Source organism: Podarcis erhardii (assembly GCF_964252035.2).
Source record: "Podarcis erhardii genome assembly, chromosome: 3".
NCBI classification, from domain to species: Eukaryota; Metazoa; Chordata; class Lepidosauria; order Squamata; family Lacertidae; genus Podarcis; species Podarcis erhardii.
Window position 1 is genome coordinate 116,586,562 of NC_138507.1, and position 25,779 is coordinate 116,612,340.

The 25,779-nt window shown below is 46.1% G+C and overlaps 2 long non-coding RNA genes across 2 annotated transcripts; both read left to right on the plus strand.

Moving 5' to 3' along the window:
• Positions 1–442: 442 nt before the first annotated feature.
• Positions 443–3,671, plus strand: LOC309338019. The gene is made up of 3 exons (XR_014154577.1): positions 443–604; positions 1,491–1,618; positions 3,522–3,671. It is a non-coding gene; the product is annotated as an uncharacterized lncRNA (long non-coding RNA).
• Positions 3,672–13,929: 10,258 nt separating this feature from the next.
• LOC309338021 lies at positions 13,930–24,915 on the plus strand. Its single transcript, XR_014154579.1, has 3 exons — positions 13,930–14,079; positions 17,070–17,194; positions 24,742–24,915. It is a non-coding gene; the product is annotated as an uncharacterized lncRNA (long non-coding RNA).
• Positions 24,916–25,779: the final 864 nt, after the last annotated feature.

Genomic DNA, 25,779 nt, shown 5'->3' on the forward strand with positions numbered 1-25,779 from the left:
CAGTTGTGGAGAGAAAATGCTGGTTTTCCCATGTACCATCACGGGGCAGATTAGGCTGAAATAGCTCATGCTTGCTGGCCCAACCACACCTTTATTTGATGGTGGGTCAGTGGTGGGGTACATTCATCACACAGGGGAATGGTCTTAAATTCAGTCCCTGGTTTATGCAGGTAGGGTCTGAGAAGACTCCTGTGTGGAAATCTGGGCAGCTGATTTCAGTACACCTAGCTAATACTGAACTAATTGGAAGATCAACTAGCACATAAGGCAACACCACCTGCTACCTCTTTCAGGTCCTGTCTAGATAATTACATGCAATATCTAGATAACAGGCTGTTGACTTTGGGCTGTAACTTCCTTATGAATCCTTTCCCAATTATCTGGGAAAATATTTGCACAATTATGCTAATATCCAACTGCAGCAAAAACAAAAGCAAAGCACCCACGCCATGCTGTGACACGTTCCTCTTTGCCCTATAAGTACAAGGACTACTCTAACATCTCTACATCCTGTCAACTCTTGAAACACTATCTAATTTTTCAGCCATGAAGATCTTTGCTCTTTTCACAGCTGTTCTCTTCTTTGTGCTGATGGCTGCTCCAGGTAACGATATTTATTTCTTTAAAAATACAGTCAAATCTCAGTTGTCGAACACAATCCATTCTTGAAGACAATTCGATTTCCGAAACGTTCGACAACTGAGGCGTGGCTTCTGATTGCAAGAGCTTCTTGCACTCAAGTGGAAGCCGCGTCAGTGCTCCAAAACAATGAGCTGCTTTCTGATTTTAACATTTTTATATCATTTTTTTCTTGTATGATTTTACATACAATATTTGTAAATGGCCCTGATATATATATTTATATATAGTGGTACTTTGGGTTACAGATGCTTCAGGTTATGCGATTTCGGGTTGTGCACCGCGCCGAACCCAAAAGTACTGGAACGGGTTACTTTTGGGTTTCGGCGCTTGCACATGCTCAGGAGACTAAATCGTGCTTTGCGCATGCGCAGAAGCATCGAATCGTGACCTGTGCGTGTGCAGACGCGGTGCTGCGGGTTGCAAACGCTGCAGGTTGTGAACATGCCTCCCGCACGGGTCACGTTCGCAACCCAAGGTTCCACTGTATAAATATAAATTTATATGTAAATGGCCCTAATATATATATAAATATTGGGATAGATTCCTTTATAAATGAATTAATAAGTGATAAAAAAGATGTCTGTGCCTGGCAAGTCCATTGAATGCACAGATATCATTCCCTTATTATTTGGGTGGTTTCCAATAGGGGAAGGGGTCACCCTAGTTCAGTATGAGAGGGAGGAAGTGGGAATTGCACCCACATGTTACAGGCCGGGGTGCCCCTGTCCAGTGCTCCAGCCACAGTCCCTTCTATTAATTTGGCTACAGTCCTATTGGCACTCACCAGCTGAGTCTGCTATTAGCAGGAATGACAATGAGAACACAACTTGTTCTTTCTTTTGCTACAGCACTTGCGCAGACGTCAGAGGCAGAATGTCGCAGGATGGGTGGCGGCTGCTATAATGGCTTTTGCCCAATAGGCACACATCACAAGGGACATTGTGGTAACCCAAAAAGATGGTGCTGCAGAAGATAGGTAAGAATTCTAGATGCATCTCCTGTCCTGTTGTCAGGATTGTTTATCCATTGGTTCTTTTTATCTAAGCCAATTTGGAGAACTCCCAGTCCAAGCTAAAACCCAGGCTGGCTTTTAAGACATATTAATGTATCCTGCTGGGACGCGGGTGGCGCTGTGGGTTAAACCACAGAGCCTCAGGCTTGCCGATCAGAAGGTCAGCTGTTCGAATCCCCGCGACGGGGTGAGCTCCCGTTGCTCAGTCCCTGCTCCTGCCAACCTAGCAGTTCGAAAGCACGTCAAAGTGCAAGTAGAGAAATAGGTACCACTCCGGCGGGAAGGTAAATGGCGTTTCTGTGCACTGCTCTGGTTCGCCAGAAGCGCCTTAGTCCTGCTGGCCACATGACCCAGAAGCTGTACGCCGGCTCCCTCGGCCAATAAAGCGAGATGAGCGCCGCAACCCCAGAGTCGGTCACGACTGGACCTAACAGTCAGGGTCCTTTACCTTAATGTATCCGGCAGGAGAATAAGAATAGCATATTTGTATACACAACGCAATAAGTAGCAATACTGCTGGCCAGAGTGAAAAAATAGCTTGGCATGTTCTTGTGCCTGTTACACGTGCCTGATCTGTAGAAGATGCTGGGGCCAAGAAATGACTCGTCCAGAACTTCTACATGTTTCTTCATAGGCTGTTAGGTTCCCACCTCAATTCCATCCATGCTGGAAGAGCCTATGAACTTGGCCCACTGTGTGCTGGTGATGCTTTCTGAAATGCTGAGCTGCACCATAGAGGCTGAGTCTGTCACCTGGGCAACTCTCTCCCTCTCCTGTTCTTCTCTTTATGATATGCAGGAAAGCAAAATGGTCCAAATCATTGTGAAATAGTTAATATAGAAATGGAGGTGCTTTCAAGACTTTTCCAAGGGATAGCTTCCCCTCCAAACCCAAGTTCTGCCCCAGTTTTTCTTCCAAATGCCCCAGTTTTTCTTCCAAATGCTATGGCTTAGCATTTGCAGTTGCTGTTGATGCTTTCCTTAGGAAACACATGCTAACACAGCTTTTTTGAAAGAAATCTGGGCTACCTGAATACGGGCAGAAATCAGAAATCAGAATGCATTGCTTTTGGTCATGCTAAGCTTAACAAGTGCAGAACCAGTGGGAAGCAATCACTACCCCCCCCATTAAAAAAATTATTGGCCTTGACATAGTGTATTATGTTTATAGGAGGGGTCAATAGAAATTTCAAGTTATTCTGTATCTTTAATGAGGAAACAACAAATTCTGCTAGTGAAAACTTTTTCAAAGCAGAAGAGGCTGATTTGTGTTCTTCCAGATGTTGCCAGTTTCCAACTCTTCCATCACCCTTGTCCCCCCCATGCTGGCAGTTGGGGACATTGGGAGGAAGAGTCTAACAACATCTGGCAGGCTAGAAGACCCCCATCTCATTTTAAGGATAAATAACGTATCAATATAGGGATGTGGGTGGCGCTGTGGGTTAAACCACAGAGCCTAGGACTTGCCGATCAGAAGGTCAGTGGTTTGAATCCCTGCGACGGGGTGAGCTCCCGTTGCTCGGTCCCTGCTTCTGCCAACCTAGCAGTTCGAAAGCTTCCGCAGGAAGGTAAACGGCGTTTCCGTGCGCTGCTCTGGTGGCCACATGACCCGGAAGCTGTATGCCAGCTCCCTCGGCCAATAAAGCGAGATGAGCCCCGCAACCCCAGAGTCGGCCACGACTGGACCTAATGGTCAGGGGTCCCTTTACCTTTACCTTAACGTATCAATATATTTCCCTCTTTCTCTTTGTATTAATAATGTGTTTGTGTTTTTGAGCTGTATGCGTTCAGCTTTTTAGCCCTGATTATCTATGTAATACAACATTAAAAACTGCAGAATCTGACAATGTTTTTTCTCTTTGGTGCAGATAACCTCAAGATGTTGTCTATTCACCGTGGATTTTAGGGTAGCTTGAACAATTGATGGTAATGCTCTTCTGATTTGCCTCCAGCTTTTAATGGAGCTGATTCTATGGTGATAGTTAAATAAAAATAATTAAAGACAATATATTTGAGCATCTATGTTTTTTGTGTGTCTGTGTATTGAAGAAGTAGATTGTCAAAGAGATCTTTTCGGGGTGCAGATGTAGAGAAATTCACACTTCTCTGAATATTGCAATGTGGTTTTCTTGCTGAGTTCTGTCTACAAAAAATGCAGTTATTAGGAAATGCAAAGCAGTTTGGAGAACTGATCTTAAGATTAGGAAAATGTGCAACTGAGGAAAACTGAAATTAATAGATGCAGGCCAATGACAATTGTAGTCTCAACCATTTTGAGGGTATCCGATTGCCTACTCCAATTGAAGTCACCAGCAGGTTGCCACCTTCCAAAAAAACCAACCCCAGGCACCTTCATTGTTAGGAACAATACTTTAGCTTTATAGAAGCCTTTGCTAATTGCCCAAAGGATATACACAGAATCTCATAATACTGAAAACAACCCTGCGGGGGAGGCCAAAAATTACAGCTACCACATCAGGCAGTTAAACCCTGGGACATAGATGGGTGTTGGGGATGCTTGAGACTGACAAATACAGTGGATGCTCGGGGTGCAAACGTGATCTGTGTGGAATGCATGTTTGCATCCTGCAGTGTTCTCAACCTGTGCCTGCGTGTCTGTGCATGTGTGGGTTGCGATTTGGTGCTTCTGCACATGCACGACCGCCGAAACCCGGAAGTAACCTGTTCAGGTACGTCCAGGTTTCGGCGGTCTGTAACCCGAAAAAACGCAACCTGAAGTGTCGGTAACCCGAGGTATGACTGTAGTAGCTTTAGCCAGGTCAGTTCATGGCTTAACTGATATTTGGAATCAGGACAACCAACATATAATGCATGGCTGTAACCTCTATGCTACACAGCAGCCAATGCAGCTGGCTTCACAATTTGGGATTGGAAGAGGGAAAGGTGGGTTTGTTGACAACTTGTCGCCTCACAAGAAGGACTTTGCAACTAAACTGACGGTTGGCTCCATATACAATGGTACCTCTGGTTACGAACTTAATTCATTCCGGAGGTCCGTTCTTAACCTGAGGTACCACTTTAGCTAATGGGGCATCCCTCTGCCACCGCATGATTTCTGTTCTCACCCTGAGGTAAAGTTTTCAACCCGAGGTACTACTGCCGGGTTAGCGGAGTCTGTAACACGAAGTGTTTGTAACCCAAGGTGTTTGTAACCCTAGGTACCACTGTATGCCCCAAGCTCAAACCAACTTGAGTTTTTAAAAAAGGAAACTCTTTTTTAAATGCTGGACATTTTGAAGATTTTTCAAAATCCCCCCTGGCTCTCTTCTTCACCCCCCTATTTTTCATTTCACTTTAAATTTGCACACTGTCTTTCCATATTGCGATACACAAGGCAATTCTCAAGTTGAAGAAACAACAAAACAGACAGCGAAGATCACACACCTGATAACGGTCTGATCGAATTCAAAGAAGTCATAATAAAAGCATAACTTTGAAATAAACAACTTATATCAAATAAAAGAATATTCAACAATCCATTAGAATGTAATAGTAAATAGACACTGCCCTCCTCCAGAGAAATATCCTGGAACAACGGCTCAGTCATAGCCTGAAGGGTTACAGGGTGTTGTTTTTCTTCAACTTGATTTCCAAATATGCAAAGCAGTGCTCACTTTCCTGGCATATACTCCCATGGTGAAATGATTATGATTTTGAAATAATCCCATCAAATGCATTCAAGGGCAGGTTGAACATTTCAATAGAGGGAGGAGAGAGATTCATGCTGTTCTCTCCTGCATGTATATCTTGTTTACCTGCCTGACAGAAGCAATATATAATGCCATAATCTTCTAATTAAAGCCCAAGCAGATGCAGACATCTGTATGACTCACCTAACATTTCATCCTCAACATCGATTTCCACTTATAAGAATTAGGTCCCATGCCCTAACATAACTCAGACTATAGCTAAGCCTAGGGATGTGTGTATTTGCCAATTTCATTTCTCTTAGTTGCATTTTAAGTTTGGTTTGCTGCATTTCTGCATTTGCCTTAAAAAAAAAATCTTCATGGAGATTTGTACAGTTTTTGTTTCTTCTAACAGATGATTTTTGTGCACATTTTTTTGCCTGGTATGCACATTCTCGCAAGCAAGTTCCCCACCTTTAAAGCCCTATACGGCCTAGGACCCTCGTACCTACGGGACCGTCTCTCCTGGTATGTCCCACGGAGGACCTTACGGTCTTCAAACAAAAACATATTGGAGATCCCAGGCCACAGAGAGGTTAGACTGGCCTCAACCAGAGCCAGGGCTTTTTCGGCTGTGGCTCCGATCTGGTGGAACACTCTGCCACAAGAGATTAGGGCCCTGCAGGACTTGACATCTTTCCGCAGGGCCTGCAAGACAGAGCTGTTCCACCAAGCCTTTGGCCAGGGCACAGCCTGACTCCCTCCTTTGGCAATCTTCACAGAACTCTATCCCAATGGTTGCCATCAATTTGATTTGAAGTAATTTTTAAATGAAATGATTTTAGAATGTTGCATTATTTTATTGTTAGCTGGCCTGAGCCCGGCTTCGGCTGGGGAGGGTGGGATATAAATATATTATTATTATTATTATTATTATTATTATTATTATTATTTGTGAATAATTCACTAATGTGTGAATAATGTACGTTTTTGTAGTCTACTTTTGCAGCAGACCATTTGGAGACCTGCTGTGATGAGCTCTTGAGACGCTTTGACGGGAATAAAGGCCTTTGACTTCATAAAAATCTCGATGCCATGATTTCCTAGTTTAGGTGGCCTGAAGTTGCTGGCCAGCATCCAATCCCTAGCAAGGAATTAGGTGTGTTGTGTTGCAGGGGGTACAATGTGTACACAGTATCTTCAGTTGCATAGACTCCTGGAGCCTGTTCCAGTGAACATGCAAATATTGGGACTGAGCTCCCACCCACTGTGCTACTGACATCTGGAACTAACCACCGGATAGGACATCACCATACCCATATTGCCTAAATAATGCACACATTAAGGACATGGCCCTTAACAGCCGTAGTTTCCTGGTACATTCTGGAGTTGCAGTAAATGAAGAACAAAACATGTTCAACTGGAAAGGCATTTAAGAGTCCGGGATGAACAAGTGACTTACAGGAAGAGGAGTAAAGACTTCATCCAGCAAATCAGGATGAACGCAGGATATGAAAGCTCATTGTCATACAACCACTCTGCGAATAAATCAAAATGAATGCTCAACCAAGACCAGGTTATCAGACTATTTGGGTGTCCTTTTAATCATAAATTCATGATGTTTTGTGCTCAGGGTGGAGCCAGGGAAATTATATGTGACGCTGCTTTCAGGGCTGTTCACGTCAGTAAAAATTTAAGGGGGAAATGCTGTGTTGTTTCCAATCAGTTCCAATCAGTTGTTTCCAACCCTGTGGCTTCTTGCCTGTTACTTTCCATACCACAAATGCATACCCTCCAAGTGTCCTGATTTTCCAGGGAGTGCTGAGATTACGAAAGCTATCCTCCCGGCTTCTGATATGATCCCGGAATGTCCCTATTTCCCCTGCTAGTGCCAGTGCCTCAGAGCTCAAGGAGGAGGATGGATCAGCGTTTGTTGTGGGTGGCGGCTGCAGTGGCCACAGCTGTGAGGGAGCCTCCCGTTGCCTCTCCTTGGCCTCTTCTGATGGCCTCTTCCCTTGGGCAGATCATAGTGGCTGCTGGACCGCAGAAGAGGAGAAGGAGAGGTTGTGACTGCCAAGGACCAGTCCTGCATGATGCTCTGGCTCTGAAGGGCAGGCAGAGGTAGTGGAGTCATCATTAAAAACAAAAACCAAAAATCGCTTTGTGTGTCTGTGTCCAATCTTGCCCCACTTGAGAATTCATGCATTGAGGAATATCGAAACAAGAAACAACTAGAGAATGGACAATATTTAAGAATTATGTAAAACTTTATTGTACAAATAACTCCATATTAGCAGAAATTGAGTGATATTTGTAAAGAAAAAGATCAAAGCAGAAAGAAATGATATTATATAATGTAAACCTGTGTAAAAAAGAATGTTATATCAAACAGTATAATGAGAAGGATGGGAAGAATTGTGTCGATGAGTACTTTTACTATGTAGATAACTTTGTCTTTTTTATTATTTGTTTCATATCTTTGTTACTTCTTTATTTTTTCTTTTTCTCTTTCTTTATACATTTTCTATTTTATATCATTTTCTTTTTTCTACCTGTTAAGAGATAGTACATAATGTTTGTATAGACATGCAAATATTTTAATCAACAAAGAATATTAATAATAATAATAATAATAATTTATGAATTGATGTGTGTCTTTCTTTCGAAATAATTTTTATTAAAGATGTTCTTGGGTTACAAAAGTGCATGCATCACCTCTATTGTCTTTTCAACAAGATCAGTTACATTTGGCATTTCTATTCATTTATTGTGCTTTTCTTCTTGTAAATCTGCCGAAGAATAAAATAAAATAAAAGCAGGATTAAGGGGGGTTCTCTGAGGGGTGGAGGGCACGTGCTCTGTGCCCCGTTGGTGTACTGGCGGTGGCACTTGCCCTCCCTCTGGTAGGAAATGCTCTGTAGGGGGGGGCTGGGGGGACAGAAAAAGGGGAGGGGTCAATGAGAGTCAGATGGAGGGGGGGGAGTGAGAATGCCAGGGGTGGAGCAGAGGCAGAAAAACAGACATCGAAAGGATGGCATACCCTCCCTATTTTGACCTAAGGAAGGTTGGAGGTTATGAAAATGTTCCAGGGAGTTGTTGTTGTCATGAAGTAGTGATTCTGTCAGCAAGTATCGCTGGGTGGGGCCCCTCAGGTAGGTGGTAACAATTAGTCTCCAAAATGGGAGCAGATGATGATGATAATTTACTTGTACCCCCACCTATCTGGCTGGGTTTCCCCAGCCACTCTGGGCAGCTTCCAACAAAGATTTGTTGTTTAGTCATTTAGTTGTGTCCGACTCTTCATGGCCCCATGGACCAGAGCACGCCAGGCACTTCTGTCTTCCACTGCCTCCCGCAGTTTGGTCAGGCTCATGTTTGTAGCTTCCAGAAGACTGTCCAACCATCTCATCCTCTTGTGCCCTCCATCTTTCCCAACATCTGTTGCGTTCTGAGGCCAAAGGAAAGGACCGGACCCTGATTAAAATAAGACACGAGGCTTTGACCAGCAAGGCTCTCGGAGGAAGTGCAGAAAAGCACACCCCTAACCAGGCCATTTTATTAACAAAAGAATCCTTCACACAGTGCTTGTGAGAACCAATCATATTTCCCCTGAGCATTTCATCAAGCCCCACGTGGGAACAAAGTTACACTACAGCACTAATTAGCATGCATACCCCGTCGGTGAGAAATATACATGATAAGAAGGATGGCCAGAAAGACAGGATCATTATCACCTTCATGTGAGATCTGTTTCCTGGCTCCAAGATTAACATCTTGAGATTAACATATTAGAAAAGCTACATCAAAGAGCCTTAAGAGAGAATATTATGAAAATGATATACAGGTGGTACATGACACCGGTCAAGCTTGCAAAAATATATCATTTGCCTGATAATAAATGCTGGAAATGCAAAGAGATTGAAGGTACATTCTTTCACCTTTGGTGGACGTGCCCAAGGATTAAGGCTTTCTGGGAGATGATTTATAACGAAATGAAAAAGGTATTTAAATATACCTTCCTGAAGAAACCAGAGGCCTTTCTTCTGGGCATGGTCGGCCAATTGGTGCCAAAGAAGGACAGAATTTTTTTAATGTATGCAACAACAGCAGCAAGAATACTCATCGCAAAGTACTGGAAGACACAAGATCTACCCACCAGGGAAGAATGGCAGATGAAGGTGATGGAGTACATGGAATTGGCGGAAATGACTGGCAGAATCTGAGACCAGGGAGAAGCGTCGGTAGAAGAAGATTGGAAGAAATTTAAAGATTATTTACAGAAACATTGTAAAATTAAGGAATGTTAGAAGGATGCTGGAATAAAGCTTTGTGGTTTAGCAGTAATGTTATAGAAATAAGTAAAATCGGATTATGAACAGGTGAGAATGTAAAGTCACAACGTATTAAGATGAATTATTAAGATAAAAGTAAAGATGGAAAGGATTTGCTGAAATTGCTAATTGAATTAGAATACAAAAAAGGGAGGTGTGAGGAGGTCAGGGAAACAAGTAAATGAAAGACAAGACATGGAAAGATTGAAATGTTTTCAATTGTTTTTTATTTTTCTGTATTTTGTATTTTTTGTGTTTTTTCTTTCTTTCTCATTTCTGTAACTTTTTTTGAAACTTTAATAAATATATATTTTTTTTAAAAAAGAAAAGCTACATCAAAGAAGCTGCCCATAGTCGTAGATGACCCAGGACGCCTGTCTGTCTGTCAGTGTACGTGACTTGTCAAGAAAGAGAAATGGAACAGGGATGCAGAGGTGTGGATTGATCAAGAATCATATCAAAATAGTTTAAACCCAGTCAACGCAATGCTTTCATTGCTGACACAGATGGTTTACTCTATATTTGTTATAATTCCTCATAGCAATCCCACCTGATCACTACAAACATCAGGGTCTTTTCCAGGGAGTCTTCTCTTCTCACGAGGTGGCCAAAGTATTGGAGCCTCAGCTTCAGGATCTGTCCTTCCTGTGAGCACTCAGGGCTGATTTCCTTAAGAATGGATGCGTTTGATCTTCTTGCAGTCCATGGGACTCTCAAGAGTCTTCTCCAGCACCAACAAAGATTAAGAACACATTAAAATCAGGCTGCCAGCCTTCCTTGGCCCCATAAATCTTTGAGTTAACTTGCCGAGAGGAGGGAGAGAGCACGTTGTAGATTAGACTGCCGTTTGATGTCTGTAGCTGGTGCCAGAGAAGAACTCAGTAAAGCCTGATAACCCGTTCGGTGCCTATGTGTGTTATTAGAAGCTTGAAGGGGCGGCTCAGGAAAGCGATCTCCTGCTTGACAGTTTCCTCCCCCCATTTTTGTCGTGCTGGAATCTCGCCTCCAGATGGTAGCATTGCCATCGCACTGAAAGACAACTTGAGGCAAACCGAAATATGGGTCTTCTGTTCTGGAAGACCATTCAACTTGCAAAACGTTCGACAATCAAGGTGCGGCTTCCAATTGGTTGCAAGAGCTTCTTGCACTCAAGCGGAAGCAGTGACAGATGTTTGGGTTCCAAAAAATGTTTGAAAACCGGAGCATTGACGTTCAGGAGCCAAAACGTTTCAAAATGAAGCCGTTCGTGAACCGAGGTTTGACCGTAACAGGTTATACTTATCAAAACATTAAAAGAGGATCTGTTGATCAACATAAAGGAACCTATTGTCCAATCAAACAAGTCTGGGCAAGTGAGCTGGGATAATAGGCTGATCTAATCAATCCCATTTCATGACACATGCAGCAAGGTTTGACAAATAAGCCAATCATAACATGTAACATGGCCCAGCTGACCCACATTCACCCTGATGCACCTGACAGGCCAAAGCCCAAACCGGCTCAGATATTAATCTGATAGTTTCTTAAGTCTACCCAGCCACCCAGACCAAATGTCAAGAAGCCAAATTATTAAGCACCACTCCAGTCATACAGACAACAGTATAAAATTGGCAAAAAAAGAGGAGACATAGGCTGATTGGTGTCCCTCCCCAAAATTCCCCCCCACCAACAATTAGCAAAACCCATACAGCTGGTGGCGCTGTGGGTTAAGCCACAGAGCCTAGGACTTGTTTATCAGAAGGTCGGCAGTTCGAATCCCTGCAATGGGGTGAGCTCCCATTGCTCAGTCCCTGCTCCTAGCAGTTTGAAAGCATGTCAAAGTGCAAGTAGATAAATAGGTACAGCTCCGGCGGGAAGGTAAATGGCGTTTCCGTGTGCTGCTCTGGTTCGCCAGAAGCGGCTTAGTCATGCTGGCCACATGACCCGGAAGTTGTACGCCGGCTCCCTCGCCCAATAAAGCAAGATGAGCCAACCCCAGAGTTGGCTACGACTGGACGTAATGGTCTGGGGTCCCTTTACCTTTATACAGCTAGAACAGGAGAGTGGGGGTCACAAGTAGAAGGGTGAATGCAGTGTAGAGAGGCTTAAATTCTGGAAGTATAAGGTGGAATGATGCATGGATGGTCCGGTATAAACCCACCACCAATGAACTATTGACATGTTGCAGGATATATCTGCAAAGAAACCAAAACCAAAGCCAATGTAGAAGGGCCAATACTCTAAACTCGGCTTTGTGCAAGCAAATCTGCATGGTTGTTGAATGAATGGGTCAGCTGGAGGGACCAGGAAAGAAACTAAAATTGACCAATTTAGACCCCCCTCCCTCCCATCCTTTGTGTGTGTGTGGGGAGGGGAGTTGTGGGGGAGATGGGAATGATATGCAAGGGCCCCCACCAAGAGCAGGGAGTGGGTGAGAAGAGATCTCCCCTGGGGGTGGGTAAGAAACACGATCCAGTTCAATTTTTGATTTGGTTAAGCAACCGATCAAAATGTTACCAGTTGTTCTGCTCAAGGTGAATCCTTACATCCCTTTGGGCTACAAAAGAGAAGAAAAGCAGGTTCTTTGGCAAGTGTTCCTTGTGGTTACTGGCTGCTGCTGGTGGAAAGCTATGCTTAGCACAGGTGATGACCAGGTAAGGGGCTTTTGGGAACCTTGCATTGAAAGGTTTGCTCAGATTCTGAAATGATGGTCACCATTCATCCTTGTTGTTGTTGTTGTTTAGTCATTAAGTCGTGTATGACTCTTTGTGACCCCATGGACCAGAGCACGCCAGGCACTCCTGTCTTCCACTGCCTCCCGCCGTTTGGTCAAACTAATGCTGGTAGCTTCGAGAACACTACCCAACCATCTTGTCCTCTGTGGTCCCCTTCTCCTTGTGCCCTCAGTCTTTCCCAACATCAGGGTCTTTTCCAGGGAGTCTTCTCTTCTCATGAGGTGGCCAAAGTATTGGAGCCTCAGCTTCAGGATCTGTCCTTCCAGTGAGCACTCAGGGCTGATTTCCTTAAGAATGGAGAGTTTTGATCTTCTTGCAGTCCATGGGACTCTCAAGAGTCTCCTCCAGCACCATAATTCAAAAGCATCAATTTTTCGGCGATCAGCCTTCCATACATCACTACTGGGAAAACCATAGTTTTAACTATACGGACCTTTGTTGGTAAGGTGATGTCTCTGCTTTTTAAGATGCTGTCTAGGTTTGTCATTGCTCACCATTCATCTACATCTGCTTTTAAAAATTAAAGGCTAACAAGATGTTAACCACTTGTTATCTCATGTGGATGAGAACTGCTGTTCTTGTTACTGCTGCTACTACTAATGCTGCTGCTACAACGCCAACATGAATGGGGCCTTGCACAGCTCAGGTCCATAACCTGAGAAGCTTCAAATCCAAATATAAACATGGAGAAGATGAAATTTCTATCTGCTTGGAGCAGCTGGAAAGGGAGGTTTTTGTGGGGATTTGCAAAATATTTGTGTGTGTTTGTGTGTGCGGTCGCAAAAAACCCCCTCTGGAAATGGCCACCATTTATGCCATGCGACCATTTCCTGCGTTGAGAGAAAAAGATGGCTGCCCCCAATTTAAGATTCTGGGGCAGAATCAGGAGAAATGGACTTTAGGCTGAAATGGCTTCTGCCTCCCACACATACCTTTGTTAGATGGTGAGACTGCAGGTCAGTGGTGGAATACAGTCTCTGCCGTGTCTCAGTTCTCCAAAGGACCATAGACCATGGATAGGCAAACTAAAGCCTGGGGGCCGGATCCGGCCCAATCGCCTTCTAAATCTGGCCCGCGGATGGTCAGGGAATCTGTGTGTAGACTGTGTCCTTTTATTTAAAATGCATCTCTGGATTATTTGTGGGGGCATAGGAATCCGTTCATATATTTTTTTCAAAATATAGTCCGGCCCCCAACAAGGTCTGAGTGACAGTGGACTGTCCCTCTGCTGGAAAAATTTGCTGACCCCTGCCATAGACCCTGGGTGAGTGCCTGGAACTCCTTGGAAACTTGCTGCAGCTCAGCCGAGAGTAGGGGTGGCACCTAACTTTTGTAACAATATGCTGCCTTATCTCCATGCCCTATCTAGATAATTACATGTAATGATATTTTTAAAATATTGTTTTCGTGCTTGAGGATAGTTAATTACATTAACAGCCAGGTCAAGAACTGGCTGTTGTATTGGGGCTATGTATTCCCTAGAAATACTTTTCCAAGTAACTAGGAATATACTTGCATAATAATACCATCATTAGATTGCAGCAACCCACAAGCAGCACCCACAAGATCATCATACCATGATACGAACACTCCCCTTTGCCCTATAAATACAAGGACCTTTCCAGCACCTCTCCATCCTGCTGTCTCCTGACACCCCATCCAATTGTTCAGTCATGAAGATCTTTGCCTTCCTTACAGCTGTTCTCTTCTTTGTGCTGATGGCTGCTCCAGGTGAGTTTTCAATTGATGATCCACAAATGTGGACTTGGGGAGGGTATGTAGCTGCTGCTTCCATGCTCTGCTGTATGGTGGACCACCAATGGGCTCCTAGATGTCTTGGGAATCCAGTTCCCATCAGCCTCAGTCAGCATAGCCACAGCCCAGTCTGGGAGGGTGGGAGGTTGGGAGAGTCCAGCAACAACTGGAGACCCATTGATTGCCTGTACCTGCTCTATAGGAACCAGGCTAGTAAGTAATATTTCCATATCTTAGATAGGGAGCCCTTACTCCCATGAGGACAGTCCCAGGAGATCAACATTCTCAAGCTCAAGCATGCCTTACAGTTAATAAATTTCCACTCTTTCACCATTGTGCATAAGACAAATCTTGCATTTTCTTAGTTCTGTAACCACCCAGAGTGTAGTGCTTTGATTGATTGATTGATTTGATTTATATATTGCCCTTCATCATAAGGTCTCAGGGTGGTTCACAGAATAAAATACAGGATAAAAACAAGTAAATAATTAAAATCAAACCGGCAAAACAATAAGCCTTCCCCTTCCCACATGTCCAGAAGAGTGACTAGTGGAGTGCCACAGGGTTCTGTCTTGGGCCCCGTCTTATTCAACATCTTCATCAACGACTTGGATGATGGACTCAAGGGTATCCTGATCAAATTTGCAGATGACACCAAACTGGGAGGGGTGGCTAACACCCCAGAGGACAGGATCACACTTCAAAACGACCTTGACAGATTAGAGAACTGGGCCAAACAAACAAGATGAATTTTAATAGGGAGAAATGTAAAGTATTGCACTTGGGCAAAAAAAATGAGAGGCACAAATACAAGATGGGTGACACCTGGCTTGAGAGCAGTACATGTGAAAAGGATCTAGGAGTCTTGGTTGACCACAAACTTGACATGAGCCAACAGTGTGACGCGGCAGCTAAAAAAGCCAATGCAATTCTGGGCTGCATCAATAGGAGTATTGCATCTAGATCAAGGGAAGTAATAGTGCCACTGTATTCTGCTCTGGTCAGACCTCACCTGGAGTACTGTGTCCAGTTCTGGGCACCACAGTTCAAGAAGGACACTGACAAACTGGAACGTGTCCAGAGGAGGGCAACCAAAATGGTCAAAGGCCTGGAAACGATGCCTTATGAAGAATGGCTAAGGGAGCTGGGCATGTTTAGCCTGGAGAAGAGGAGGTTAAGGGGTGATATGATAGCCATGTTCAAATATATAAAAGGATGTCACATAGTGGAGGGAGAAAGGTTGTTTTCTGCTGCTCCAGAGAAGCGGACACGGAGCAATGGTTCCAAACTACAAGAAAAAAGATTCCACCTAAACATTAGGAAGAACTTCCTGACAGTAAGAGCTGTTCGACAGTGGAAATTGCTGCCAAGGAGTGTGGTGGAGTCTCCTTCTTTGGAGGTCTTTAAGCAGAGGCTTGACAACCATATGTCAGGAGTGCTCTGATGGTGTTTCCTGCTTGCCAGGGGGTTGGACTCGATGGCCCTTGTGGTCTCTTCCAACTCTATGATTCTATGATTCTATCCATTTAAAAGGCTGTAGGATATTAATCAGCCAAAGGCCTGCACGAGGATGAACGTTTTTGCCTGGTGCCTAAAACTACATAAAGGTAAAGGGACCCCTGACCATTAGGTCCAGTCATGACTGACTCTGGGGTTGTGGCGCTCATCTTGCTTTACTGGCCGAGGGAGCCGGCGTACAGCTTCCGGGTCATGTGGCCAGCATGACAAAGCCACTTCTGGCAAACCAGAGCAGTGCACGGAAACGCCGTTTACCTTCCCGCTGGAGGGGTACCTATTTATCTACTTGCACTTTGACGTGCTTTCGAACTGCTAGGTTGGCAGGAGCAGGGACCAAGCAACAGGAGCTCACCCCGTCATGGGGATTCGAACCTGCCGACGTTCTGATCGGCAAGTCCTAGGCTCTGTGGTTTAACCCACAGCACCACCTGCATCCCAAAACTACATAATGAGGGTCAAAACCAGCATTTTGAGTTGGGTCCAGAAGCTAATTAGTAGCCAGTGCAGTCAGGCTAGGATTGGAGACCCTCCAAGTGTCCCTATTTTCCAGGGATGTCCCTGATCTCAGCCATCGGGGTTTCTCCTTTGATCCCAGAATGTCCCACTTTTCCTTAGGATGTCCCTATTTTCCCTGGAGAAATGTTGGAGGTTATGGAGTTATCCAACCCCCGAGCCATTTGAAGGCAATCCTGTACAGGGGAGTTTTTTGTTTTTTAAAATGTTTAATGTTTTATTATGTTTTTATGTATGTTGGAAGCCACCCAGAGTGGCTTTTCTTTCAGGTTGCTCAAGTGATCTTCAGGTTATTGTTTTCTTATTAGGAAAACACCCCCCCTTCTAATCTGCATATGCTTGTGTTGCTGAGAAGTCCCCTGAATGAGCTTACCAGGGGTCAGCAAAATTTTTCAGCAGGGGGCCAGTCTACTGTCCCTCAGACCTTGTGGGGGGCCGGACTATATTTTGAAAAAATATATGAACGAATTCCTATGCCCTACAAATAACCCAGAGATGCATTTTCAATAAAAGCACACATTCTACTCATGTAAAAAGACCAGGCAGGCCCCACAAATAACCCAGAGATGCATTTTAAATAAAAGAACATATTCTACTCATGTAAAAACACACTGATTCCCGGACCATCTGCGGGCCGGATTTAGAAGGCGATTGGGCCGGATCCAGCCCCCGGGCCTTAGTTTGCCTACCCATGGCTTAAACCATTCCTGTCTTTGGGGTGGTGGTGGTTTCCAATAGGGAAGGGGGCACTCAAGTTCAGTATGAGAGGGTTAACCCACATGTTACAGGCTGGTGTACACCTGTTCAGTTTTCTGGCCAGCCAGCTATGGCCCCTTCTATTATTTTGGCTATTGTCCTGTTGGCACTCGCCAGCTGAGTCTGCTATTAGCTGGAGTGGGGATGAAAATGCAGTTCTTTTATTTCTTTTGGTACAGCACTCGCATGGCCAAAGACATATCGTGAATGTCATCGTGCTCATGGCAGCTGCCACCATTCTTGCCCGCACCATACACGACAAATTGGAGAGTGTGAACGTTACATACGTTGCTGCAAATAAGGGGTAAGGATTCTAGAAAAAGTGTTTGTCCTATTGTCAACATTGTTTTGTCTGTCGGTTCTTTCTGTATAAGCCTGTTTGGAGCAGCCTTAGCCTAAGCCAGAATCCCAGCTGGCTTTTAATAAATATTAATGTATCCTGCAGGGAATAAGAACAGCATATTTTTTTCCTGTTCAGCACATGAAATATACTTGGAGTCGAGAGTGGATTTCATGCTCTTTATTCAGCTCATAGTAATGAGGAGGAATGAATGTTTCCCCAAAATATCTGCTTTATATACATTATTTACACAATGAGAGCCAGTGTGGTGTAGTGGTTAAGAGCGGTAGTCACGTAATCTGGTGAACCAAGTTCGCGTCTCCACTGATCCACATGCAGCTGCTGGGTGACCTTGGGCTAGTCACACTTCTCTGAAGTCTCTCAGCCCCACTCACCTCACAGAGTGTTTGTTGTGGGGGAGGAAGGGAAAGGAGAATGTTAGCCGCTTTGAGACTCCTTAAAGGGAGTGAAAGGCGGGATATCAAATCCAAACACTTCTTCTTCTTCTTCTTCAATGGACTGCACGTGATTGGTTAATTCTGGGGTTCTACTGTAGGCCAATCAGGTTGCGGATTCACTTCCACCTGGAGCTGGATTGGGTGGCTCCTGCGGACCAATCATACTGCTGCATTGTTCTAGGACAATCAGACTACTGCATTCTGAATCCTATTGTTCTAGGACCAATCAGACTGCTGCATTTTGGATCCTATTCAACTCAGTACATAACAACATAATAAGTAGGGATGCTGCTAACTAGTAGGAAAAATAGATTGGTGTGTTCTCGTGCCTGTAACAGATGTTGAAGATATCAAATATTTTGCCGTTTGAAGTGACTGGAAGCAGAAGAACTAACTCCTTTGGAAGTGAAGCATTGTCCAGACCCATGAAAACATTATTCAAAGTTTTACTGGCAGAACTTTCTTTAAAACAGAATTTAAACATCAAAAATATCTGTCAGGGGTTCAGGAGCAGAGACACAGGAGAAGGAGCAAATGGAGAGTGAGGAGGAGGAATCCGAGGGGGGTGTAGGCAGTGACAGTGGTCAGAGAGATTCCACGAGTCTCTCCAGCGAATCGGAAGATTCACAGAGAGGAGCGCCGATGGCCAGGGCAAGGGGGGTGCCAAGGGGGAAACCCCAGAAGGAAGGGGCCAGCGGGGACTCCCTGAGCAGCAGTTGGAAATCAGGACCAGCGTCCCCACCAGAGCGTAGTGGGGGGGGAGGAGTCCCAGGCATCGGGACCAGTCTTCTCACCACCAGAGAGAGGAGATGAGTCAGGATTGGCCACGCCTCCATCGGAGAGCGGGGAAACGGTCAAGAGGAAAGTCACCGGCTGGGCGCGCGCGCCAAGTTCAAATGTACAGGCAAGCGGCACAGCAGGTAGCCCGGATAGGGAGCCAGGTCCTAAAGCCCGCCGGAAGGAAGGGCAAGACTCAGGGGGGTCAGCGTCAGAAGAGTCCAGGAGGGAGGAAACCCCAGGGGGCAGAAGGACCCAGAGGAGGAAGGAACAGTGCAGGAGGTGGAGCCGGGCTAGGATCTTAAACTGGTGCGGAAGGGGCAGTGACTCAGAGGGGACTTCGCCGGTCTAGGGCCAAGACGTAGGGCTGCACGCTCTGGGGTTTGAAATGGAAACTAAACTTCAATAAAGACTTTTGTACATTACATCAACCGGGCGTTGGTCCTCTGTGAGCTGGGACCTAGAGGCAGCTCTGACAATATCCATAAAATATATTGTGCTGGCCAGCACAGGTTCAGCATCTTGCAAAATATGAAAGAAATAATAAGCAAACCTCACGCCACCCTCTCTCTCTCGGCTGCTTTGCAGCCTCCAGGCTGCTTGCTCCCCCGTTGTTCAGGAGAGCTATTTACTTGCATTGTTCTCCCAGTAGCATCCGGAGACACACCTCCATTTGCATCTGAGTTTGGGAGACAAAGAGTCAGAGGCAACTCCTTTCAAAATCAAGAACGCAACCCAATACCTCTCGCATGTTCCGAGGTTTACAACCCTCACATGTTAGCTACCAGAGAACAACAGTCAGTTTGTTAATCATCAACTCTGCAAGGAGCTCGGAGATATTTAGAAAACTCTTGTCGAAAACCCCCAGCGTTAGCAATATACTTTTGGGTATTTTCCATTTTAAACCTTCATCAATACATATAAAAGGTAAAGGTAAAGGGACCCCTGACCATTAGGTCCAGTTGTGGCCGATTCTGGAGTTGCGGTGCTCATCTCGCTTTATTGGCCGAGGGAGCTTCCGGTCATGTAGCCGGCATGACTAAGCCGCTTCTGGTGAACCAGAGCAGCACATGGAAACGCCGTTTACCTTCCCGCCGGAGCGGTACCTATTTATCTACTTGCACTTTGATGTGCTTTCGAACTGCTAGGCTGGCAGGAGCAGGGACCGAGCAACTCACCCCGTCGCGGGGATTCAAACCGCCGACCTTCTGATCGGCAAGTCCTAGGCTCTGTGGTTTAACCCACAGCGCCACCTGCGTCCCCATACTTAACAACAGATGCCTCATTTGTTTGAGTCACCAGCCGTGCTTCTTCACTGACTGCCTCAACACTTCATCAGTGAAGGATGCTTGGAGGAGCAATTGACTGACTGTGGATTGATGATGCTTTCTGAAATATTGGTGCTGAACTGCAGCACAGAGCCGTAAGACTGGGAAGGTGATCCTATCACCTGGGCAACTTTATTGTGGTCTCTCGGTTATGATGTTCAACACAACAGGAAGGCAAAAGGACCCAGATCTCTGTGACAGACATAATACAGAAGTGAAATGAAGGTGCACGAGGGCTTTGCCCACCGGATATTCCACACAACACCCAATTCTGCCCCAAATTTTAGCATTTGTCAGGGACTGGCCGCATACATCCAGGGGTGTATGGGGGTGGCGGTGAGGGAGGCAGCATGCCCCGGGTGTCACTCTGAGTACAGGGTGTCAAAATGGCAGGTGATAACGATCTTGATAGCTTGACCGTTGAGCCGTGTACTCAGACAGCTTTACGATCCCAATCAGTCATTTGCAGCGTCCGGCACGCTTCTTTCTCAGCTGCGCAACAAAGTCTGCTGTCTCTTTGGCCACGGCTTAGCAGAGTAGCATACAGCGGTGTAAAACAGTCTTTTTCTCCCTTGCTCCATGCAAGCATACACAGACAGATTCGTCTATTTACAGCTTTTATTCAAACATTTGTCCATCACTGCTTGCAGCCATGTTAAAACATGTCCGTCTCTCTCAAGACACACAGAGAGAACAACAAGAATACAGACTCCTCCCAGACTCCTCCCAGCTTCCAAAGCTGACGTCGGAAAGTGACGCACAGCTCAGAACACTTAACCAGTTAAGTTCTGAACTCCCACACACCCCCTTGCGTTGCTTTCTGACAAAACCTGTGTAACATCTTCAGCAACACCCTGTGAGATCAATCCCTTCCCCAATGCCTTGCGCCCTACCTTGGCGTACCTGTTGGGCATCTGTGGAATCACCTCACAACTCTCAGAATCGCACTGTGCGAAACTTACCCACGTACCTGTGGCCTGGTACCTCTCAGGTGGAATACCCTTGGTTGTGCGACTGGATCGCCTAGGCACAAACTCTGGTGTTTCCTCTGGCTCACTGTCACCAGCAGGTTTGTCCTCTGCATCACAGGATTCCCCCTCTGACTTAAAGCGTCTTCGAATCCTCTCCATTACACTTACAGGAGAACTAGGCTCACTCTTGGGCTGTCCTTTCCTAACAACTTGTGGAGACGCCCCACCCTGCTCCTGACCCTGGTCAGTGACCTGGTCGTCATCAGCAGACTCAGCCTCTTCTTCCTCCTCAACAGAACTGTCCTCTGGATCAGAGAGACATTCTGAAAGAACATCACGCTGTGCAGAAATCTTTGGCCTTTCATCCTGCTGACAGAATTCAGCGTGTTTACTGACCAGCACCTTACTCTGATCACCTGACGGGTAAGCAAATCTCCAAGCACGAGCGTCTGGCTCATACCCACAGAAGATCATTTTCTGGACTTTGGCTCCATCTGGCCCTTGCAAAGCCTTAGGCACAGGGACAACCGCAGGAGATCCAAACTTGCGCAGAAAATGAACCTGAGATTTTCTGCCATTCAACAACGAGTACGGTGTGTCACCTACCAGTGAGTTGTAGACACGATTCCAGGTGAACGACACACAACGGATTCCCTCCAGCCAAAACTTTGGAGGTAACCTGGCTTCTTTCAGCATCACCTGTCCAGCCTTAACCAGAGCTTCACTTCTCAGCTCTGCCACCCCCCTCTTACTGGGTGAAGTAACTGTGTGACGTATCCCTCTTCTGTGAAAGAACTGCTGCAAAGCAGAACCAGTGTACCTAGCATTCCTGTCACTGACGATTGCTTGCACCTTGGTGGAGAATCTCTGTTCCACCCCCTCAATCCAGCTCTTGATCAGCTGGGCTGCATCGTCCCTGGATTTGAGGCCGTGGGTCCAGGTGCTCTGCGAAAAATCATCCAAAAAAGTTAGCAGAAACCTGGCCCCTCCCAGACTTGGTTCCTTGACAGGACCGGCCAAATCTATGTGAACCAGCTCAAAAGGTTTAGTGGCAACCCGTTCCACCTTTGGGTAACTGCACCCTTTCACCTTTGCCTGTCTGCAAGTGGTGCAATTAATGGCACGTCCACAATCCCTAATTTTACACCCTCTGGTAACCTCAGGAAGCACTTGCAGCTCCTCTACAGGACTATGATTGGTCCTCTGATGCCACGCACAAGCACATTGAACATGAGTGGGAACTGTAGCACGCTGCGCCTGTGCTCTCTCAACCTTCCCCTCACCCCCAAGAGACGTTTTAAGAATGAAAAGATCATTCTGCCCCTTCTTAACCTTGGCAAGTACCCTCTCCCCTTTGGAGATTGTGCAGACATCATTTTCAAAACAAACCTGAAACCCTTTTTTCAACAAATAAGGCACAGATAACAAACAATGATCCGCCTCTGGGACAATACAAAAACCCATCTGTTCCTGCAAAACAGAAAAATAGGCATTAGCAAACTTATCAGTCCTTTGTCCTTTTGGAACTGCCGTGCAATTCCACATCTCGACTGCAGGGGTCTCTGGAACCATGTTGCGGTTAGCTGTAGAGTCAATGACAAAAGCCATTTCAAAATTTTCCATTCGGCCGCTTTCGAACAATGCCATACTCGCGGAGACTTGATAAGCCTCTTCCTGTTGTTTACCACGGCCACCTGGCTCAGTTCCACGCCTGCCTGTCTTCCCAGGCCTGTTGCCATGGAAACCCGCTTGATTCCCATGGGAAGTGTCCTTGCAAACATCCTGCCTCGGCTCTGTGCTCCGGAGGGGGCAACTGCCACGCAGATGTTGAACTCCAGTGGAAAAACACTGCCTGGGGCTCCTCCCAGCTGGCCTGGCCTTCCTCCTTCTGGAACGGCGCCTCCCACCAGCCTGGCCCGCCCTGAAGGCACTCTTCGCTTCAGCAACAGTGGAAAGTTTCTTAAACTTGCCTTTGGAACTCTTCGCCCCCCCGATCTGCTCACCAGCGCTCCCATCGGGAAATGGGCCTGCCAGCCCAGCGTCTCCAGGGCTCTGGCCTTCTGCTGAAGCTTCACACAAGCCCTTCAGCACATCCCAGGCAGCCCTTGCTGACTGTACACCCTCTAAATGAGGTTTCAGCGATGCATGAATGCATGCTCTGAGCATATCCAGCTCTCTCTGAAGCATTTTCTGCTGGCTATCGTCCCAGCTAAGGGGTGGTGCTTTTGGCTCCCTCTGGCTTGCTTCCCAAAGCCCATGGACCAGGAACCAGCCCCTTATTCTTCTGCTCCAGGTTGCCCAACTTTTTAAAGTGAGCTTCTCCACCGGCATATCCTGGCTCTCTGCCATATTCTCCCGTTCTCCCAAGGGGGCCCAAGCTTACTTACGATCAGGTACAGCTTCTCTGCCTCACCCTTCCGTGGAGAAACGACTCAGCTGCTCTTAGCTTCCAGCTCCCGCCAGCTCTCTGTATCAGAAGCTCTCACTGTCTCTCGGAAGCAGGCAAAAACTCCCTCTGCTTCCCGGCATTAGGCTAGACTCAAGGAATGCAGCTTCCAACCTCCAGCTAGCTTCCGTGCCGACTTCAAAGCGTTCCTGGAGCTCACACCGACTGTTTTACGAGCGTTTACTGACCTCCCATAACCTGTCAGAGATAATGATCTTGATAGCTTGACCGTTGAGCCGTGTACTCAGACAGCTTTACGATCCCAATCAGTCATTTGCAGCGTCCGGCACGCTTCTTTCTCAGCTGCGCAACAAAGTCTGCTGTCTCTTTGGCCACGGCTTAGCAGAGTAGCATACAGCGGTGTAAAACAGTCTTTTTCTCCCTTGCTCCATGCAAGCATACACAGACAGATTCGTCTATTTACAGCTTTTATTCAAACATTTGTCCATCACTGCTTGCAGCCATGTTAAAACATGTCCGTCTCTCTCAAGACACACAGAGAGAACAACAAGAATACAGACTCCTCCCAGACTCCTCCCAGCTTCCAAAGCTGACGTCGGAAAGTGACGCACAGCTCAGAACACTTAACCAGTTAAGTTCTGAACTCCCACAGCACTCACTACGGGGCCTGCAGAGCACTAGAGACACGCATCTCCAGTGCCCACAGGCTCTGCGCTGTCTGCCCACACTCTCTCTCCCTAGCTGTAAGGTGGCTGAGGCCTACAGGACTGCTGCGCCGCACCGCGCCACGTCGTGCATAGGGCCTTAGCCATTCTACAGCTGGGGGGGGGGGAGGCAGCAGGTAGACAGCAGAACTGCACAGTTCTGCCCCTCCCCTGGGGGGCAGTTCCGCCCCACCCCACCCCACCCCAGGGGCTGTTTCACCCTGCCCCCAGGCACACTGCACCAGGTGCCCAGGAACCTCCCTCTGCCACTGCATACATCTAGCTTTTTTGGGTCATAGTTATGGGCTGTCTGAAGGCTAATGGAAGTAAATAGTTTAAATGAACTGATTTCACTCTTACTAAATAACAGCAAGAGTAAGAAGAGCAGAACCACAGGGAAGCTTTTTTTAGCCATCAATATCCACTCCAACTAACAAATCCATTGTCTTGTTAACATTGATATTACATTTCAAGGGAGGGGGGCAGGGATAAAAATGACAGGTATATTTCTAGCTATTCTGTATTTTTAATGAGGAAGCGACAAATCACCTTGCTCAGAAGTTATTCAAATCAGGAGATGCTGATCTGTGCTTCTCCAGATGTTCTCAGCTTGCAGATCTCCTTCACCTTTGACAATTTCTTATGTTGGCGCCAATGGTGGAGTTGAGTTCAACAATATCTGGAGGACCACAGGTTCTCGACCTCTGATTTAAATAAAATAACTATGTGTTTCCACACCCTTTCTTTATATTTAAGTATGTGCTTCTGGTTTTGATTTATTTGTGTTAAGTTTTTAAATCTTTTCTATCTACATAATTCCACATTAAAGACTGCGGAATCTGAAAGTGTTTTTCTCTTTGCTGCAGATAATGCCACGGCTACTCACAGTGGATTCCAGTGTTACTTCTATGGCTTGAACCCTCATAGACCCAGCTTATTTCGCTCCACAATCCCTTCTCCTGATTTGCTGTGCTTTTAATGGAGCTGATTCCGTATCAAATTGTCCGTGTTAATTAAAAAAGCATGTATTCTAGCAGCTATATTATTGTTGCCTCTGTATTTTGGAGAAGTAGTTTGTGGAGGAGATTTTTTCCACGGTGTATCCTAGGAAGACCCAGTCAGTAGAGCATGAGATTCTTAACCTCAGGGTTGCGGGGTTTGAACCCCACATCAGGCAAAATATTTCTTCATTTCAGGAGGTTGGACTAGATGACCCTTGTGGTCCCTTCCAACTCTACAATTCTATGAGTTTACCTAAGGGACCAGCTACTTTTCCAAAGTTTGTCCTGCTAAGGTAGGGATGGACAACATGATACCTTCCTACCACCCCCATCATCTCTGATCATGTGCATGTAAGCACCACTTTTCTCCGATGAAAATAGCGATGTCCTATCTAATGATGATGATAATAATAATAATAATAATAATAATAATAATAATACCCTGCCCATTAGGACGGTTCATAAAAAAACTTTTTTAAAAAGCCTGCTCCAAAGGTCTTATCTTACTACATGTCAGGGAACTGACATCGGAGCCAGAGGTGAGAGGGGTAGGGCTCCAGGGGGATTCCGGAGAGCGTACCAGGAGGGAGAGAAGCAGCCCATCTTCTGGGGAAGGCAATCAGTGTAACACTAGTGGAGAAGGGGGGCACATGGGGGAATTGGCGAGGTGGCTCCATAACTCCTCGCCGGAGACCAGTGGGGAGAGCCCGGGTCCTCTGCTGCCCACACCCTCCCTGCGCAGAAGGCTTCCGCGCAGGGAGAGTAGGCGGAGACTAGGCGTCAAAGAGCTTCTGTGCTGGAAGAAGTTCATGAAATGCCCACTGACGGATTCTGCCAGCGATTGAGACAGCCACGGGTGAGTGGCTGTCCGAACAGAAAGGGTTCACCCAGGTAACCCAGCCA